This window comes from Botryllus schlosseri, chromosome 7, assembly GCF_051294905.1.
Source record: "Botryllus schlosseri isolate E-star chromosome 7, Bs_hap1, whole genome shotgun sequence".
NCBI lineage: Eukaryota > Metazoa > Chordata > Ascidiacea > Stolidobranchia > Styelidae > Botryllus > Botryllus schlosseri.
The window spans coordinates 22,988,338-23,008,588 of NC_137242.1; the positions used below are offsets into that span (position 1 = coordinate 22,988,338).

Sequence of the window (20,251 nt, forward strand, 5' to 3'; positions counted from 1 at the left end):
CGGACTAAATAATCTACTGCCAATCCCATTCTTCATTCTCGGTTAAATAAATGGGGAATCTCTCATCATTTGTACCGCTTCAGTTACGATTGAGGCTGGTATGACTTCTCAATGATGGAATATGAACCGCGACCGTGCTGGATATCATATGAAAATTCTCTATATAACGTTTACACATAGCGACGATATGTTCTACCTGTTAACGTAAAATTAAAGGTACAACTGTCATTTTTACAGAACCTGTAATATAATCAATAAGCAAGATGAAACTGACCTGCATTGTATTGGCAATTATGGCGATGACGCTCGCTGAAGTCCGAGGACGTAAGTCACGATGTATCAGTATTTTACTCCATGGAAAAGTCCGTTATTTCATTGCGTAACGCGGCGATGCTCCGTTACTCAATATCATAGTACAGAATAGCCGAAAACGTGTTTCTCATTCATTGTAGAGGGTTGCAAACAAGACTTGGACTGCCCGCCCGGCTACTTCTGCAATTTCAACCAAGGCCGATGCTATCCCTTGATCTAGAAGAGTGAGTGATCCCTGCATTATAATATTAAATTGATCATATTTGTCTGCTCTGTAGTCCACAGGATACGTCCATAGTATAATTGTTTTCATATCGTGCGCTTCTTGGTGTTGTGTCAATCTAAAATCATGAACCGTTATATGAGACATATGAAGGCCCAGTTAGCCTACTTCTGTCATATTTTTGCAATATTTTGTTTCTCGTGTACAACAAATACGCGTCATTCGTACATTGTAAAATTTAATTACAGATCTTCGGAACGGGAAAGAGCAAAGTCTAGAGGCGAGGAGATGATTAAACCTATTGCTTGATGACGACAAAATAAAAATATTATTGAAAATCTTCTTTGTTTAAGAGAGCGACGCTAAATGGCTAGTAACAGCGAGTCAGACGCAAGGAATGTTCAAATCGAAGGCAGATGGGGATTTCTATGTCTCTTCGTCATGTCAGTCGACTTTCCTGCTAAATGCTAATTTCGATGCAGCTCATGATGGCTTATTTCGAGGATAGTTGTCGTTGGCGCAAAGTCCATTGTTTGAATTCGTATCGATGCCCGTAAAACTAGAACCAGTTTAAAATCTACCCTTTGAAATCCGTGCAGATATACGGTGAACAAATAATTGGTTGAACATGAAAGGCCTTGTCGATTAAGCGTGACTTTAGTTAATGTGCAGATAGACTAGTTCAGTGCGTCGATTGACGAAGGCTTGTCTCTGTTACGAAATCAATGCATCGTGGAGCTGCAGACATATTCATCCGAAGCGTAATATGGTATTTCCTGCAAATGGTTTCCTGGCATTTACGCGAGCAAAATAATGTTAATGATAATGAACATCTTTATATTCAGGCGTATTTTCAATACTGGTAATAACTCAGGAGGCGATAATTTCGAAGTTGTTGCTAATCGTGGCTTATCAATCGTATTTCATATTTATCCACTAGCGCAAGTACTTAAAGTTTGCGATTACTCGGAGTACCGGTCCAACTAGCATTCAAAGAAGTTTGAAAGAAACAAAACAAATGTACTTACGAATGGTTGAACACGTTATTGGCAGGGTTGCATTTAAAACAAAGAGATATATATATTCAAAGCAAACATGTTTAAAACAAGGCCTTTGTTTAAAACATGTTTTTATTTTATTTTTTCAAGCCATAACGTCACGAATATTCAATTCTGATGACATAGTCGATTGACATTGACAATTAAAAAGATAGGGTAAATATAGCTTCTTTGACGAAATAAGCTTCTAACCCATGCCATATACGGACAAAAAATATTCTTAATCAGGACTACATCGTCAAGCAGCATTTTTACGGTCGACGGTCATCATCATCAGAGCATTCATTCCGTATCAATGATCTATATCTACATAATATAGCTGTTGAGCCGACTATTTCGAAGGTTCCAACCATTCCATATCGTATACGTGGGCTCTATCGGGTGTCAATCGTCCGTCGGCTCATACTACATGTTTTTGGGAAATGATTTACACAATTACGGCATAATTATACAACTAAAAAAACATCTTTTGTTAAAAAGCTTTTGTTTAAATCACCGTTTAAAACATGTTTTAAACAAAGTGTTTTAAACTACCATTCGTTTTAAATGCAACCCTAGTTATTGGCATAAAGGAAATATAACTCTTTGTTCATTATTTTTCGGTATTTCCTTCTTCATACAGCATCTACATAAAATGGTTTGATGGGGTGAACATACTTTGTTAAGTCTGTGGAAATATGAGGATTCGACATAAATATCATGTTCATTTTGTCATGCGATAATTGGTTATGTGACACTACAGCATGTGGATAAAATTTGGGGTTCGCGCCTAGAATGGTTAGATCAGGGGTGTGCAGCCTTTCATATGCAGCTTGCCAAAATGTTGAAAAATGTTAGCATTGGTAACTGGTGTGCCAAACATTATTTTTCATATTCGGCGTTTCAAGCTAGGAATCCTACCGACCGCTTATCTGCAGCTGGCAAAGGCATCGGCTATGCCAGTGACTCTTAAAGTATAGGTCGCGAAGGGCATAACTGTTGATCGCTACCGCACTAGACCTATCGCATATTGTGCGTAATCGACAATAATCGAGTCGAAGTTGAGACGTAGAAAATGTCTGTTAATCGTTACCAAGGGTTGTGCTCATCAAAACGTGCTTAACTATTCGATTTACCAACTAATCGGATGAAGTCGTTAGTATAATTGTATTTTAGTGTCTTTTGAACAGAACCAGATAGCCGTTACTGTACCGCAAGAGTTTTTGTACTATGGAAGTGTGAAGCGATTGAAAGATGTCCGTCCCCCTTGGCCCCTACCCGATCGTATATCGATTCGACACCGCGTGTAGCTTTTGGCGCCCAGGCGTCGCTGATTCATGTTAAGGATATGTGCGTCTACCATTGTACCTCTACACATCAGATTATCACGTTGCACCTTAAAGATATAGTTCTGCAATTAGATAACATATATTATTTGGAAGTGTCATTATGCTTAGAAGTGGATATGCAGTACTACGGGGTTGAAACTCTCGTATTTGTTGGGAATATTGATGCATTGTTCTAAAATAATGCAATTTGTAATTTTATCAATATGACAACACGTCGTGGAAGCGATGAACTAAAAGTATGATGTGTGTTGGCGTCACTCTACAGGCAATCTGGGACTGGGTACGTCGTATTAAACAGGTCGTTCAGATACACGAACGCGGCTCCTCGATAGCAAGAATACGTAGCAGCGTACGCAAGCAAGCAACCTTCTGGGGTCAGATCATACAACAAGCATGCAACCGTTGCTCTGTGTTATTGTCATCTCCGGTCACGCATCGTTTCTGACCTGCGTAAGTAGCAGATGTAACGTCTGCAGTATATCTGAGTCAATTTAGCGCGCAGATGGAAGGCCCAGGTCATATCTATAGACTCTTTTGATGCTCAGATACCACATCGGACCATATCTGAACCGATTAAGTGCGCTGATATCAGATCCGAACCAGAGTTGGATCAATTACAATATTTTAATTCAATTACAATAACAATTACTTCCTTGCATGTTTCAATTACATTATAATTACAATCACTCAATGCTTAAAATGTCAAATTACAATTACAATTACAATTACTGTTAGACATGTAATTAATTACAATTATAATTACAATTAAAATTACTTTTAAACAGGTAATTGATTCAGTGAAGAGGTGTTCTTTGACAACCGTAGCGATGTAATTAGCAACAATCTCAAGCTATTCGTGTTTCATTCCTGATATGTAGAATACCCTTTAATTAAAAAAACTCGAACATATTCGAACTATTCCTAATCATGAGTACTGAAAACTAAGCACAGAAAAATGTTTCAAGCGACTTTTAAGAACCAAAGGTTGGAGCGACTAACAGCGAATAGGCTGCAGGACAGTCAGTGGAATGTAATCAAACGATTAGGCTACTCAGAGCTGAGTGAGGATAATGAAATGTAATTGGTAAGGCGTCAGCGATAAGGATGATACCGGTAAGGTGCGTAAAATTAAAATAAATGCAAAAGGAAAGAACCGCCTGATAACTAGGAATTACAACATTTTGGTTGGCATTTACATTTTCCTGCTCGGAAACTGTTTGATTGCATTTGATGAACATTAGGGTGCGAAAAGTTTCTGGCCCCAGTAAATTTGGCCAACATTGGAGGTAAGATTGGGATAATATCTCTACAAATGCGTGATCAAGTTTGATGAAGCCTTGGTTGGAAACTTGAACTTTTTTGCTATTATTGCAACAAGCCTCGGTACTGGTCAGAGATTAAAAAAGACTTTGACCGTGGTGTAGGAAATGGTTCAGCACAGGTTTCAGAAGAGTTTATTTGCTGTTCATCCATTTTTGAAATATCAAGATTTAGTTTAGACCACTGGTTCTCCAACATTTTTAGACGCGCCCTCCTTTATGACAGTGAATATTTTGTACCCCCCTTATCGTCATAGCACACAATGAAACCAGAAAGTTAGCAATCCTTACATATAGTTTGATGGTATATGGAAGGTTATGACTAGAGCCCGACCGATTATCGGCTCGCCGATAATATCTAGTCGATATCACACTTGGAAAGAAATATCGGTATCGGCCATTGGAGGTAAAAAAATATCGGCCATTTTCGTGACGTCACAACATGGTGGTAGGGAGTCAGAGAAGACGTGAGGTCTTCACTGCTTGTCGGTAAATGATAAAAAATAAATGCCCAAGCTGCATATAGTGCATACAGGCCAGTCTGCGTGTTTGTGTGAAAATATACTTTCACCGTCATGCCCCACTGACTTCATGGGAATCCCATGCAGTGATCGATCACCAATGGCAGAGAGCAGCTGGATGGATAGTTGTCTGCAGAAGATTTTTCAATGATTAGATAAATGAGAACTTCATTCATGCTGCACTGACCCTTGGGATGATAGAGAAGAACGTCGCGTCAAAGCATTTTCTGTAGATAGTGCTGGTGGTGTCTGTGTAAGAAGCTGACAAGCCAAGGCTCGGTACCAACAGAGCGAAATTATACCAGTAATGTATGAAGTCATCTATCTGACGGAGGCCTGACGGATACGCTGATAGGAAATATGCAAGCATAGAGTGCAAGAAAATCAAGCAGAAGTGGAGTGAAGCCAAAAGTTAATACGAAAATGTTTCATTCCATGATGACATGGGCCAATTCTGACAAAAGAGCGTAAAATATTGATCAATTGATTGTTGAAATGCTGGTCATTGTCAAGGCCCAAGGGGATGGGTGGAACAGTAGCAGACGTGAACAATTTGAGTTGTTTTGTACATTCTCTTCAGCTATTTGTTAATGATGTGCTGAAGGCTCCAGGTGCACTGTCAGAAGAATATCAACACTTGGTGAAACCATTGAAGGGAAGGTTCCCTGCAAGGGAGCGGTGGAACCGAAATGAAGAAAGATTTCCAATTCTTGCTGTGCCACTAACTATGGTACCAAGTGAAAGGCTGCTCACTGTGTTTAGCACTATATACATCATTTATGAAGACTCAAAAGTTCACTCCTAGGACAAAGGGCGAGAAATTGTGCTGAACTGTAATCTGCAACTACTAGACTGGTACTATTGATATATTTTTATAGCCCCTAGATCATTTATTTCATGTTGTAGCATAGCAATGGCTGTGAAGTTGTTGAAATAAATACTTTTGAGGTGTTAAATATTGACCTTGATCTAGATTCCATATCTTTTGAATATCGGCTGAATATATCGGGGTTATCGGTGAAGGTACTGGATATCGGTTTTATCGGTATCGGCTCAGAAATCCAATATCGGTCGGGCTCTAGTTATGACTGTTGATGAGAGAATTCTCCAATACGAAATTCAGACTATAAGCCTACACCGAGCAATAACCATAAAACGGAGGTGAATCGGGCCAAGCGCGGAAAAGATTTCAGTTCACTGTCGCGCCCCGTTCAGTTGCTTTCACGCCGCCCAAGGGGGCACGCCCCCAGTTTGAGAACCACTAGTTTAGCCTATATTGTAATTCACAAAGTTTTCTGTTGCCACTGAAGTATAGGAAACAGTTTAGCGTGACTGAATTATCTAGTTATAACGCAGCACGCTTAGAACACCTATGTAAATATATTTAGCCTGTATTAGCCTAAAGGCTAATTATTACTTGTGGTGACTGTTTACTAAGGCCTTAAGGCCCCTCGTCGTCATCCTGGTTCGTACCGGATTTTCACTGGTGCGACGAATAAATGATTGATTAAATGAATATTTTATGTTGTGATTGTCAGGTTTCCATGAAAATGTAATTGAGATTGTAATTGAGCAAAATTTTGATCAAATTACAATTACAATTACACAAAATAGAAATGCTTCAATTACAATTACAATTACATGAAAAAATGTAATTAATTACATTCAGCTCAATTACAAATTACAGTTGATCCAACGCTGATCCGAACCATTCCCGGGTTCATTTGGTTGACATATATCAGATTGGGGCCATGATGATTTAGGTTTAGTATTGAAATAACCCGTTCCATTTGCTTTAAATGAGTGTTCCTAAACCTTGACGGCAGTGCCGCTAAGGGGCAATTCTGATTTTGAAGGGGGACAAAACGTTAGGTACGCTGGGAGGCTGCGGCGTCTGAATAAAAATGGTGTAGCAGAAGATGGCGCAGAGGGTTGTATAGCGTTCTAGTACTGTATATATCCCTGAGTTATCGATGATAATTTACTTTCGCGAAAATTGATCTCATCCCCCCATTTATCGTCGCGCCTCGCGCGAAATACACCCTCGTTGCTCTCAATATGTTTCCCCTAATAAAGTGGTTCTCAACTTTTTTGTCTCCGCGGACCCCCTTTGCGCCGTCACGGACCCCCACGGACCCCTAGACTTTTGGTTCAATTTAGCCTAATTATGGTGCAACCGTCATTTGTCTTGTGCATTACTAACAGAAGGCTAGTGATAAACAGCAACAAAATGACTTTTCTTGAAAATAACATCGTACTATTTATGCAGAAATTAGGTCGACTTTTATTATTTCAAAGCGAATTCTGCAGTTTCATTTCTTAAAATACGCTGGTCATGTCTTGAAATTCCACGTCTTCGAATTGATATGAAAAAGTGCCGAAAATCCATTCCACAAAAATATGTGGTGGTGAATGCAATGATAACGGTAACGCTTGCTATGACATTTTTGGGTATATTCGCCACATCTATGGCACCAAAATTGTGAAACAGATTTTTTAATGAACATACAACGCCTAGTGATTTCTGGCAGCTTATCTTGAAGTTATTCTGAAATAGGGGTTGTGTGTATCACAGGGGAAAATTGATTTTCGAAAACATTTCGAAGTCACCCAGTTCGGCTTTACTACACTCCAACTTTTTATTTCTTCCACAAACCCCAACAAAATATCTCTAAACAGCAATGCGATTGTATGAGTGCCCTAAGGGCAATTAAAATGAGTTTTCAGAGTAAGATATTTCATCCTAGACGGCCATTCTGTTGATGTGAATCATCTAGTTTTAGCAGCAATAAAGCACAGACTGTCATGTGATTTCCCGAACATAAAAATTAAAAATTAGGTTATCAGCCATTTTACAAATTTAGAGGGTTCACTGACCCCCGGTTGAGAACCACTGCCCTAATACATAGTTAATATATTTTATGCCAACTATGGGTTACCTGCTCTATGTATGTGCTTTTGGATCGCAAAGTATCTCATAACACGATTTCTTCACGCTAGGTATTTTAAATATTTAACAATATTTTTTGATATGTGCCGCAAGTTAGGCTACAGGTTTGACTAATAAAGTGTCTCATTATAAAGGCAAGTCTTCGCCTCGTTTTGATCTCAACTATAAAGCACAAATGCGCTGATCGGCCTAAGAAGTTATTAATTATTCTTCAAGAACTTATAGTGATTGGCAGGGCCGAAACAGTACTTCGTCAGCCCCCCAAACATTGGTATTGGGCCCGCATAGGATCACAAACAAAACTTCTGGGGAGCTTCGCCACCAAGACCCCCCTTTCACGACGGGCTTTTTTACCAGCGCCAGAAAAGCACGTTTTGCTGTTTTAGGGGATACGTATTCGTGCGAAGCGCGAAAACAATTTGCATTCAGGATTGAATTTTTTCCATAATATTGGTTATTGCACATATTGCCATTAATTTCTGAGCCTTTCTCAGTCCACAGTATCAGATTTACTGGTATAGGGAGGAGGTGACTTCGGTCTGAACGTGCATTTCTGCACTATAAAGCATCTCAACGGTCCCCGACGGCGTTTTTCAGATAAACCAAGTTCGGACAAATCTTACTATGAATTCAAACCAATTTGTGTGATACAAAGGTCGGCTCATTTTCATGATCAAGCCATATGGTAGTAATATAAGTTATATTACATAATTACTATTCTACATGTCTCGCTTATTGACTGTAATATCCAACATAGTGACGTCAGATATGTACAAAGTATCAACAAGAAATCTCGCAAAGAGCAAAGTAAGTTTTTGTTGTTGCTAGAAATGAAACAAATATTGCATACATATTGAATATCGCTTTGATTCCGACGCGGCCCAATATGATATTCTTCGAGACCCATACTTCAAGTTGCATTGGGCTAAGTTGTTTATAATGTGAGTCTGTGGTGATGGTATTCAATACTACTGCATAGCTCGTGCCCAAGACGTGGTCAAAGTAGTCAGGAAAGCTACTCAAGTAGAAGTAGAAGTAGTAGCGCTAAAATCTGCTCAAGTACAATTGGAAGTAGTCCTTTTTAAAGCACCCAAAAACTACTTCAAGTAGTAGAAGTAGAGACGTTAAAATCTATAGAAGTATGTATAAGTAGTAGTTAGAAGCACTTTGTTTCTTTTGTTTGTTTGTGAAATTCATGGTGTTTGTTGACTCATTTACCCCAGGCCAATTTTGTTCATTTTACCACCGTAGCTGCCGACTTGCAGCACGGCCTACTTCTAAACTTTTATAAGACACCGCTTACACGGATGAGATGGCGAGAAGGAGCCTAGATAAACCTCCAACACTTAGGAAGGAATTCTGGAGTCGACCTCGGTCGGACTCGAACCCACAACTCATTCATTGGTGTTGCAGCTGTGGATTATACCACAACGCTGTCGCGCTACAGAGAAGCAGTTATAAATACGATCTCATGAGCTGTCAAAAGCTGGAAACTGAGTCTCACGGACAGTACAGAGAGCTGGATTCGTGCTGCTACAGACCAAGAGGTACAGAGCTTTCACACATAAGAATTTGACCGCATCATGCGATGCAAATGATAATGTTGCTTTGGAACAGTGGTTCATAACTTTTGTTTACCCCAGACCCCATTTCAGATAATGTTATTGAATGGTGCCCTCCACCGTATTATAGGCCTGTAGTTGAAGCTAAAAAATACGGAGTAGCATCAGAGACACTGCGTCAAGGATATGCGCGACTATTGTGTGCAAACCAAAATATGGCGATCGTGGACATGTCATTTACATTTAATTTTACTTCGAGAGGAAAAAGGCAACAGTGCACTTATAGTTTAGAACAGTGGTTCTCAACCTTTTTGTCTTCGCGGACCCCTTTCGGACCGTCACGGACCCCGCGGACTCCCACGAAGTTTAAGTTCAAATTTAGCTCAATTATCGTGCAATCGTCTTCTGTCTTGTGCAAATAATAACTGTAAGCTTAGTGATAAACAGCAACAAAATGACTTTTCTTGAAAGTAAGATCATACTATTCATATAGAAATTTGGTTGACTTCTATTACTTCAAAGCGAATTCTGCAACTACATTTCTTGAAATACGTAGTCGTTTCTTGAAAATCCGCGAAATTAATATGGCAGCAAAATTGACAAGCAAATTTTTTATTGAACATGTAACGTCAAGCCTGGTTAGTGGTTATTTCTATCAAGCTATTTCTATCTTGAAGTTATTGTGGAAAATGGTTTTATATATCACGGGAGAAAATGGATTTTTGTAAACATTTCCAAGTCACCGTGATTGACCTTACTCATCCAACTTTTTCCCCCGCAATCCCCAACAAAACATTTCTAAACAGCAAAATATTTGTATCAGTAGGCTATTGGCTATTTAGCAATTAAAACGAGTCTGCACATCAGAATATTTTATCTCAGACTGCCATTCTGTTGATGTCAGCTCTGGAGTTTTACTAGTACTGCAGCGAAATTGCCTCGTGATTTCCGAATAAAAACTAAATACAAATTAGGTTATCAACTGTTTTGAGGCTTCACGGATCCCCTGAAGAGAACCCCCGGCTGAGAACCACTGGTTTAGAATTTCCTCACGCATGTGCTCCGGACAAAGGGACTAAGATTTACTAGAATACCTTTCTGTGACGATACTATGTATAAAGAGAAATACAACTATAATTGTGAAAGAGAGGCAATATATTTCATGCATTTTGTCCAGAAAGTATCGATGTTGGTTGACGCCAGTGCTGGGATGACTCAAGTCACCTTTTTCGTATGACTTGACTTGACTCGAGTCACTTTGCTAAAATGACTTGACTTGACTTGACTTGACTCGGCGTATCAGAAATGTGGATTGACTCGTGACTCGAAGCAAAATTCACGAGTCAATTTCAAGTCATCAATTAATCGGTGTCGATAAAAATCACTGTATCTTGCATATGTTCGTATTGTTCGCGAAATGCTGGTGTAATCCGTGAGAGCGACCAATCAGTTAATGATCGTGCGTTTTACTGAGCCTCCATTGTTCTCTCACAAATAAATTGACCGCTTAATGCTTACGCAGTCGTAAACTAGTATAGTAAAGTAATTTAAGAGCAAAATGTATATTTCTGTTCTCTGTTCTTACCATAACCAAACCTCTTGTTTTATTGAAATTGAATTCGAAAATAGTTTATACAGTCGTCAACTATTGGCGCAGGCTCGAATTGTATCATATCAATTCGTAAATGGGTAATAGTGTATCTTATCAATTCGTTTTTCTATTCTCTATTTTAGCTTGTAACTGTAAACTGAGGCTATGCAATTACTTACGTAGTTTAGCAGTTCTACGTATATATGTGAGCGACACAGCGCGCCTTCTTGCCTGTTTACTTAATTCTGTATTCGCTAATCATCGGCTGAACATCAATGACCACTCAATTTGTATTTCAGACAGCTAACAAAATGCAATGACGTAAGCATGCCTCATACTTTGATAAGGCAACTTGACTTGAATTGCGACTTGACTCGTGACTTGACTTGACTTGACTCGACTTGACTCGAGTCACCTACAAAAATCAAGTGACTTGACTTCACTCGAGTCACCTCCGAAAATCGATTGACATGACTTGACTCGAGTCAAAATGTCCAATGACTGGAAATGACTCGAGGCTTGAAGGTAGTGACTTGATCCCAACACTGGTTGACGCTCAACGGTCTTTCACTTAAACGTCTAGTACCATTTTTACCATATTTGAACACGCGGCGGCTAGAATGTCAGATTGCCATTATATTGGTTGAAGGCCAGATTACGATACGATAGCTCCAATCCCATGATATATATACAATGATTGGAAACTCCACTGAGCTCTGCGTTGCAGCATGTCGCTAGTCATGCTTCACTGGGGTTATCTTGACGATGTAGACCAGGGGTTGGCAATTATTTTCCTCCGCGGGCCAAATGAGAAGTAGAAAATACGTTGGCGGGCCGAATGAAAAATTTAGCTATATTCTCCAGCCTATTTTATTTTATTTTTAAATTAGATTGTTAATAAATGCAGCTCAGTAAATGTGTTGATGTTAGTTAGGTAATGAGAAAGTGACGTTTAATTTAAAAAATATCTATTTGCCGTCATAATTCGAAACAATGTTAAACATGATACATTTTCAACTCTCTTTAAACCCCTATCCAAGTTCTTCTATTATGACTCTAAAACAGGGGTTCTCCAACTTTTTCAGGCACGCCTCCCTTTATGATGGTGAAAAATTTCGCGCCCCTCTTATCATGATATCACAAAATATTAAGAAGTGCAACAAGAACGCTAGCGATCCCAACGGAAAGTTTGATGGTATGGAAGGTTATGGCAGTTGATGATAGAGTTGTGAAATATCCAAATCGGACAATACATGGAGCAATAACGACAAGCATGAGGATAATCGCGCGGGGCGCAAAAAATTTTTTCAATAAACTCCGGCTTCGCTTCCCCCCTTCCGATGCTTTACCACGCCCCCAGTTCGAGAACCACCGCACTGAAATGTATATGCAATGGGACAATGCTTATTTTCTTGCTCGCTGCCTTCCGAGCAGTGTGCAGCTTAAATAGCCTTGATGTTGAGCGAAGCTTGTAGTTTTTCTGAACTTCGCCCTCCCTTCCGAGTGTTTTGAGTTTTTCTCATCAGACCGAATTTAATTAAAATCCTTAAAGGGGCACTGCACTCTAAAAATGATGTGGTCTCAAATTGAAGGGCAAAACGAAAAACAATTTGGCCGCAGCCGTTTTCTTCAGAACGCCACCGTAATGGAGCCGCAATTTATCGAAATTTCCATAAGAATTTCACGCTTCAGTACTCACGCAGAGATCGATCTTTATATAGTTGTCCGCCTATGTTATGAAGGAAATATGTAATCATGGCATATTAATGAACAAGCTTCAAAGTAAACGGATTTCCTGTTCAGTTGATACAGCGTATGGGTTTAGTCATTCACAAAGCAAGTTTATGTTTTGAATTCCAATCAACCTTTCGCGGGCCGCATTTGGCCAGCGGGCCGCACTTTGCCCAGGCCTGATGTAGACAAAAGGTTAGTCAGCACTCTTTTTTAGTAACCAGCATTAAAGTAGAGTAAAGTTTCAATCATGACCTCTGTTGAAGGTGAAATGTGTTCAACTGTGCATACTGTGCAGATTTTGGCCGCTACCGGTAGCATGACTTAATATTTAGACAAAACCGATGTACCAGTGTGCCTACGTGATGTACATTGTGATCGGAAGTGGTCTCGCAGTAGCAAATGACGGTGGATATTTCATTGTACGAGATAGTGATGGGATGCGGTCACTATCTTCGAGTCTTTGCAAATATTGGTCAAATCAAGAAGTCATTTCTAAATTTTTCAAGTCAATTCAGGCAAGTTCTAAAACTGACTCAAGTGAAGTCTTCTCAATAAGTTGTGTTGTGACAGTAGGCAAAACCTTCTTGAGGCTTTTGCAAAAACATCACGTATTTGGAAATGACGTAGCTTTTTTTGTCCTTCACGTTTTTTGCGGCATAGGCTATTCACCGACTCCCGATATACACACACACGATCTGTGCTTATTAGGGCTGTTCAAAAATAACCTTTTTTCCTGAATCTTGCTGGTTACTTGATTAAATCGTTAGGTTGCCTTAAAAAACGACGCACACCAAATCTGAATTCATTCCAACCAATATTCGCGGATTTCGTAGAGTTAGAAAATTTTGAATTTGCCTAAAAATGAAAAAAAATTTTTTTTTCAAATTTTCCTTCCAACCTCATGAAATTGTTGCGCTGTCTTCAAAAACGATGGAAAACAAATTTGACTCAATTCCAAGCTGCAGAAGCGGAGTTATTCTAGTTTTTTGATGATAATTCTGGGATGATCCACCAATCAATGATAATCCCAGAATTATCAAAGAAAAACTGAAATAACTCCACTTCTACGGCTTCGAATTGAGTCAAATTTGTCCTGCATCATTTTTGAAGACAGCGCAACAATTTCATAGGGTTGGCAGAAAAATTTGAAAAAATAGTTTTTTTGCATTTTTAGGCAAATTCAAAATTTTCAAACTCTACGAAATCCGCGAACATTGGTTGGAATGAATTCAAATTTGGTGTGCGTCGTTTTTTAGGGCAACCTAACGATTTAATCAAGTAACCAGCAAGATTCAGGAAAAAAGGTTATTTTTGAACAGCCCTAGTGCTTATGCATACCATGAGTGCATGACGTGCATATATGCCGCCGGACAAGGAAGGTGCAGATATAGCCTTTTGCGGCTTTCTAAGTCTTGCATGCTACCCCAGTAATGCATGAGCGCCAAGCAGGGACGTCATGGATACCATTGTTACTATAGTCAGGTCTTTGGTCTGACCCGGCCAGGGATCAAACCAACGATCTACCGATCAAGAAACCGGACGTTTCACCATTATGCTATCTTGCGGGCTTGTCGGTATTTGAAGTAATAATAGTCATTATTAGTTTGTTACGGAGATTCATCTTGTGATTTGAACACTTCACGACGTATAGTTTATATCGAAGAAGTGCCAAAACGTTTACCAGGTATATTTTGAATAAGCGGACATTGGTAGAGGTTTTTGCGCACCCCGGTGTGAAACCTTGTCTCGTCTTGCTGACGCAACCAGCTATTGAGAGGAATACGACGTATCACGCCAGGTCGATGTGAACAATACCAACTATGGAGTGATTTGATTATTCCTAATGTAATTCTAGGGCATTGTTTTGCCGTTGCAATATTGTTCGGTACAATGCCGGTGCTCATCATTGATGGGGATTCAACGCTCTGACCCAGGAAACAGTTTTATATATTAGCATTTTAGCAACCAGTACAATGATAGTTTTCGGTTAGTTCCGATTTTATATTATGAAGGTACAGTCGCTATATTCATAGTATAATATATAAAATTAGTTGCTCACACAATCATCGCAATCAACCCTTCTCTTTTAATAGATCAGGTGATGTATATCAGGGCTTTGGAGCAGCTGCAAATGTTGAATTGCTGTAGCTCCGGCTCCGGAGCTTTCTTTTATCGTACATTAGCTCCGGCTCCAGCTCCGGAGCCGCATTATTATCACTGCTCCGGCTCTGAGAACTATCGAATGGGTCTGTCTATATCAGGGGTGGCCAACCCGCGACCCATATGTGGCCCGTGAGAGGGTTTAGAGTGGCCATCGAGGTCATTCCCTATTATATTATCGAAATCCTGTGATATTATCGAAAATGAATTGCTAAGATTGTGAACTTGCAAGGCCAACCAACAATTTAATTAGTCTGGCCGCCACACTTGGGATGCTGATGACTAAAATATCAGTTCCGACGCATTGGCAGATCCAGGGTCCAGTCACAATTTTAGTAGATCGTCGTACATTACAATAAACTAAAATAAAAGTTTTCTTCACGCTTCCCGTGTTTAATTGTTACACGATTTGTTGCTTGGTAGCCTACCCCCTCATGAAAATGAAAAAACGCCTAATCTACCCCATTGAGTCTAACTATATTCGCAATTACGAAAGAAAGTCTTTTCGGGTTTGCATTCGCAGAAAGATCATCGACGATGAAATGTAGGCACAAAATGATTGTCGCATATTAGCGGAAACCTTCGATATCGATATGAACAGATGCCGAATAGTCCTGTCCTTGCAAACTGAGCCCAGCGGGCGGTATGCAGTAGACCCGCAATATACTCAAGTAATAATATTATTGACCAAGTTCATTTATAAACTTCGAAAATTTTACGCGCTTGGCGTGGCTAGTGGACCGCGCACTCGTTCGTCAATTGCATGTGGCCCTTCAGCCGAAAAGGTTGGCCACCCCTGGTCTATATAGATTACTAATCTGCCCGTAGGTCAGTTATCTATAGTAATATAGAATCTGTCAGTCGTCAGTAACATCGAATGCAGTAACGAAGACATAGGTGCCGCTGTACCGGCTTGTGACGTCATAATGAATACTTGTGAATTGTCGATAACATCATAGTTGCACTAGAACGCACTTTACTCCATGCCATCGCTGTGTACAGCATTAAAATTCTGATGCGGCACTGTACTCGTTAACATCAAGACATACAGATGAATTCAATCTTTAAATGTGCGATTATTATTCAACTGTAACTGCAGTAAGAGCAATATGGCGCATATCACGACCTGAACAATAGAAATCCGATTTGTACCAAATAGCCAATGGTTAACATTCGATAATGGTGCACTTCGTTACCAATCCATCCGGTGTCGATCAAGTTTATCGGAATATAATATTTCCCCGTTGAAACGAGTCGAATAAAATCTGAATTGGTTCCATGGAGAATCTGATGTTTCATTAATATTGTAACTTAATCAAACACTGTGCCATGCACATTGCGACATTTCCGTAACGAATTAAACTATGCACATTTACAAGTCACAGTGCGCGATAATTCGGGAATACTAGAGTATCAAGCAGACATCAAGAATGAACACAGGAAACAGATGATAACAAATTGGAAATCGCGTATCAAATCAGTAATTTGTGTCCAACATAAATACCATGAGCTTCTGACATCGCATTAAGTATCCTATCTCGCACCGCGACAATTGTTTGCCGAGTGTAACGGCGTTTTGGGCTACTCGTCTTTTGCCACCCCCTATTTAAGGAAATCCTTACTCAAGTAAATGACGATCATGTGCAGGTAATGAATTCCAATTCGCATGCATAGTTGCATACACAATAACACTGTCCAGTTTCGAGCCCCGATTAAAAAACTGTCACGAAAGAACGAGTATTTACTCATCCAATTCATAGCAAGGATAAGATGGAATTTTTCGGCGCGTGCTCGTCATCGACATGTGCAACGCGTAATACATAGTGATCATTATTTTCCAACCGTACAATTGGCCAATAAGGTTGTGCTGATGATGAAATTGCAGGTTTGCCGAATAACCCACACTATTCATAGGCATATCCGAGGTTCGGCGCTTATGTATAAAAATTGACCATTGGACATATGACTGCTCTGCTGTTAAATCCCAAGGAGCATGGTTAGTCGGAAAAGGTAGCGCCAAAGAGGCAAAGATTCTTAATTTCGCGAAAGCCTGCTGTTAAATTATGTGAAATCAACAGATATGGTTATAGCATATATAATAGCATCTTATGAAATACGTCGGAGCCGGAGCTACTCCTCAAATAACGGGCTCCAGCTCCGGCTGAATTTTATGTAGAGCTCCAGCCACGGGTCCAGCTCCGGTGAAAATACACGGCCCCGGGGCTCCGGATCCTTGCTCCGGCTCCAAAGCCCTGACTTATATGGTGTCAGAAAATTTTTAAAATCCTCTTTTAACAATCCTTCCAGGTTATGCACATTGCACATCTATGTTGACGCTCACCCACAGTCTCTGTTAATTTTTTAGGCTGTGTCATACATACAATCATAGATGTATGTCACCGATGCGAAAGTGCTTAGCAGCTAGTCGTTACTTTGATAAATGTGCACCGTCAAAAGTTATATTACATTCTAGTATGCAGCACTGCCTCACTATTCTAACCAGAGGTGGTCAAAGTAGTCACCGTCGCTACTCAAGTAAAAGTAGAAGTGGCGGTTGACAAGTAAGTAAGTAGGTATTCTACACCTATTTTAGCCTAAAAAACTGAAAACTGTCAAGTAGAAGTAGTATTCTAAAATCAAAACTACTTAATAATTAGTGCGAGTAGGCAAAATGTACTTCAAGTACTTCAAAAAGTAGAAGTGCTTCGTTACTGACCACCTCTGATTCTAACGAAATCAACTAAAACTCAACCAACTAGGTAAATGAGTGAAATATTACACCGGTAAGTTCGATTGCAGCACTCCACCACAGTCGACTTTACGCAAACCCGTACCTCAGCTCAAGCATATCCCGCGACGGACTGATTTCACCGGGAACATAATAAACATGTCTTGTAGCGTTAAGGGTCGTGACAGTTTCCAATCATTTGATATATATCTGTGAATAGTTCAGAACATTTTTCAGAGCCGTATTGACTGTGGTGAAAGATGTCATACCCAAATTGTATTGGCCGATACTTCGATAAAAACATACTTGTCACTCCATATCTATTTCGCGTGCAGCACGACGAAGATGGAAGACTTTCCTTAAAATTTTGTAATAGTTAAATTATTGTTGGTACTCGGGGAAAACAAACTCTAAATTTCGCCGTCTCAGTCTCTCTCTCTCTCTTTCTCTCTAAGTGTGTCTTGCTCGCTACTTGTACTTCACAAACTGTAAATAGCGAAAAGTAAGTAAATAGATGGCAAAATATGATGATGTAGAAGTAGTAAAAATACTATATCTACTTGTGTAAGTACTGAAAATAGAGGAGAGATACTTGAGTACTTCGTCAAAGTTGAAGTACTCCGTTACTGACCACCGCTGCAGTCGTTCCATTCAAACCGTTATTACGAAATTATGATGATTGCTGAAAGAAAGAAAGCAGAAAGTCAACATTACGTCATTCCCCGGCGTATCGTGGGCTCAGACAAGCTTATTCAGTGTTATACCTGTCACTACACCGGCTTTCGAACCAAACATTTCATTGCGTAATATTAACAGTGCGCAAACATCAATTCACTATACGGCTGGTGAGAGACAAAGTTACTGTATGAGTTACGATTAGTGGTGCGTCGTAAGTCGAACAAGTTTTTCACAAATACGTCGCAACGACAAAATTTAGAGCGCAACTGTTCCTAAATTTCCTAGTAAGTTTATTTGATTTATTCCTTGTCAGAAAAAGTAAAAACAGATATGGATGATTTTCATCCGTACTCATCCGCACCACCTTTGTCATCCGAACTGCATTTTTTCATCACCACAAGCGCGTACCATTCCACTGGTTGAAAGCACTGCTCCATGCGAATGGTAGATCGTGAATTAGTCAGGCTTTCATTGCGCATGATTGATTTCTGCTCTCTTTGACAACGAGGATTTTTGATGATATTTTTACTCTGTGGACAGCAAGCAGTAGATGTATTCATTTATTTGTTCCTCGAACTTCCTTCTCTAGTGATTCCCGAGATCTGTGATTACATTTCGCAATGTCAGAAACGTGTCAAACTTATACATGGGAATCAAAAACCTATTGTTCTGTATAAAGTATATGTTAAACACAATATCGTTATAATGTGACAGAAGTAACGGGACATTGGCCTGCCGTTATGTTATACATCATTTCTCAATATGCGATTGACATGATACGAAGAAAGGCACGATAACTAAGTAAAAAGATTATGCCATCGACATTCATTTCGGAATGAAAACAAGTGAAGCATGATCAATTGATTATCATAATACACGGCTCACTCACGATCCTAAAACCAAGGAAAGCACATGCCGCTGTTCATGTCACATATGTAGACGTCCGGGCAGTCCCCCCAACTCTTGGAGCCTTTTTATAAAATAGAAAAACGAGATTTTGGCTATTCTTTTTAATAATAAGTAGGGCGATTATTTTGACCTAAAAACTGATCAGTTTGACCAACAATATATTGACAATTTTTGACGTTAACAAACTTAATTTTGACCAAATTTGCCCTCGTGTATGCAAATTATTCGCTTTCGCACATGATGTTAAATTCTTATTACTTAATTTCATTTCTGGTGGGAATTGTCTATCCATACGAAGTCGCTTGACCGGAAAAAACTTTTTGACTTGAAAACTGACAAATTTTTACATGAAAAAAAACTTCATTTTAACGAAATCTGGTCCTACGAAGAATTCCAGTAGTTACATTCAGTGTTGGGATTACTCGAGTCCACTTTTACGTGACTTGACTCGAGTCACTTTGCAAAAATGACTTGTCTTGTCTCGGCCCTTCAAAAATCTGGATTGACTCGTGACTCGGAGCAAAATTTACGAGTCAGTTTCAAGGCATCAAGTAAACAGTGTCGATTAAATCACCCTAACTTATGTATCACAAATAAATGGTGGTGGTGGTGGTTGTGGTGACTCGAGATGACTCTTGACTCGATCCCAACACTGGTTACATCACGCATTATGATAGAAATATTTATAATTAGTTGTAGTACAACGAAAGATACTTTCCTACATTCTCGGGTAGAAAGTGTCTGCCCTTACTAAGTAGCTTGCCAAGAATGGAGAAGGAACGTTCATCAGCAGCATATGTTGGCTGGTAACACTGAAGTTGTGCGTACACTGCTGGTTGGTTACTCACCGTGTTGCTTCATTCTGACAATGTTGTCTACAATCTACATCACAATTTTTCATCATGCGCTTCTTGATATAAGAATCAATGCCCACGCAATCAATTCATCATTAGTCAACTCTAATGGAACACCAGAAATAACTGCGTGGCTGCCGTAAGATCGAGCAGTGTATGCCGACGCGATGATTTCTGTATTCGTTTTACCGTTAGTTATCAAGGTGCTGGTGACCAATTTGGTAACCTGCTTGCTGTTATTACAGGTTATTAATAAGTCACCCGAAGGGAGACCCCAAATGGCCTTGTAGGGCCCAATTGTTTTACGTGACCAAGAATTTATGA

At 39.6% G+C, this 20,251-nt stretch overlaps 1 long non-coding RNA gene across 1 annotated transcript; it reads left to right on the top strand.

The window, feature by feature from the left end:
* The first annotated feature begins 190 nt into the window (after window positions 1-190).
* Window positions 191-873, top strand: LOC145443342 (uncharacterized). The gene is made up of 3 exons (XR_013916402.1): window positions 191-324; window positions 453-536; window positions 784-873. It is a non-coding gene; the product is annotated as an uncharacterized LOC145443342 (long non-coding RNA).
* The last annotated feature ends 19,378 nt before the right edge of the window (window positions 874-20,251 follow it).